This window comes from Abrus precatorius, unplaced genomic scaffold (genome assembly GCF_003935025.1).
Source record: "Abrus precatorius isolate BTA unplaced genomic scaffold, Abrus_2018 Scaffold4, whole genome shotgun sequence".
In the NCBI taxonomy this organism is placed as follows: Eukaryota; Viridiplantae; Streptophyta; class Magnoliopsida; order Fabales; family Fabaceae; genus Abrus; species Abrus precatorius.
The window spans coordinates 3,138,406-3,140,043 of NW_020874384.1; the positions used below are offsets into that span (position 1 = coordinate 3,138,406).

General features: G+C 37.1%; 1 non-coding gene across 1 annotated transcript; it reads left to right on the plus strand.

The window, feature by feature from the left end:
• Positions 1 to 584: 584 nt before the first annotated feature.
• LOC113866408 lies at positions 585 to 691 on the plus strand. Its single transcript, XR_003505047.1, has one exon. It is a non-coding gene; the product is annotated as a small nucleolar RNA R71 (small nucleolar RNA).
• The last annotated feature ends 947 nt before the right edge of the window (positions 692 to 1,638 follow it).

The following is a 1,638-nucleotide window of genomic DNA, read 5'->3' on the forward strand; positions in this document are numbered from 1 at the left end:
CCTTGATATTGGTTGCCTTGCTACTGGTTTTGCTGTTGAGAATTGTTTCTCATCTCAAATTTGGATGGTTCCTCCAACCTGGGTTGTATCTATTGGAAGATAGATCCCAATTGGGTTGTTCCTGCAAATTTTGAAAATGAAACTTATTAGTATAAATATTTGCAGCATAAGCTTGAGGATTACCTTCTAGAGTGTCAGACTCTTACAATGTAGAACAGCTATCAGTGTAATGGTCTGTAGTTGAACAAATGTCACACAGCATGGCTGGAGTAGATGGTGGAGGAGGTAAAGATGCAACAACACTCTTTTGTATGAAAGCCAATTGCTTCACCATGGATGCTAATTCATCAAGCTTGTGTTCTAGCTTACTAGATTCAGCAACTTGTACTTCACTCACATTTCTGGTAACACAACAATTTTGCCTTGTTACAATTTGTTAGGAGTTGGAAGCCATGTTCTTTATCAAGTTATAGGCTGCAACCAGAGTCTTGTCTACCAGTGCCCCTCCACTTGCGGCATCTATTATGCTCCTATCCATGGGGTGCAGTCCCTCATAAAGGTATTGGATCAACAATTGAAGACTAATTTAATGGTGAGGGCAGCTGGCACACAACCTCTTGAATCCTTCCCAATATTCATAGAGGGTCTCTCTTTCAAGCTGTCTTATCCCACAAATTTCCTTCCTTATAGTTGTAGCTCTTGATGTTGGGAAAAATTTCTCCATGAAAAGTCTCTTCAAGTTATTCCAACTAGTAATAGATCCGGGAGGGAGATAGTAGAGCCAATACTTGGCTGCATCCATCAGAGAAAATGGGAAGGCTTTCAATTTAACATGCTCTTCAGGTATACCTTGTGGCCTCATGGTTGAACAAACTATGTGGAATTCCTTGAGGTGTTTGTGTGGATCTTCACCTGCAAGACCATGGAATCTAGGCAACAAGTGTATTAGTCCTGTCTTAAGAACAAAGAGTGCATCAATGTCAGGATACTGTATGCATAAAGTTTGATAAGTTACATCAGGTGCAGCCAGCTCCTTTAATGTTCTTTCATTGTCAGCCATTTGGTTCAATTCAGAATTTCAAGAATGTGGTGATGAGTAGATAAATGAAGGAGATGAAGGTTCCTCAAAATGTTCAGAATTATGCCTATGTATTATATTGTTACCATGAAATGTCCTATCAATCTCTGGATCAAGTGGATACAAGTCTCCATGATTTGATCTAGTCATGCACTAGAAACTAACTATGAGAAATGAAAAGAAGTAAACTAAATAAAGTTGCAAAAAAGCAGAAAAATACAGATAATAATTATGCAAAAAACTAATGTCTAGGTGCAGTAAAATAAAGCAAAGAAGTTAAGCAACAAGAAACATAAAGAAATTACAATTGATTACAAAAAAAAGCAGCAGAAAGTCACAAATTCTGCAGAATTCTATAGAATTATGCAACAGAAACTGAACAAAATGCAAAAAAATTAAAGACAAAACACGAAAACAGAGTAATTAACAAGTTCAATGCAAAATTAACACGAAAGTCTCTGGCAACGGCGCCAATTTGATGAACGAAAGATTTGTCGCGAATCCTCATCAAAATATAAATAGAAATTAATGTAATATTAGGGTACTAACTTAGGTCGACT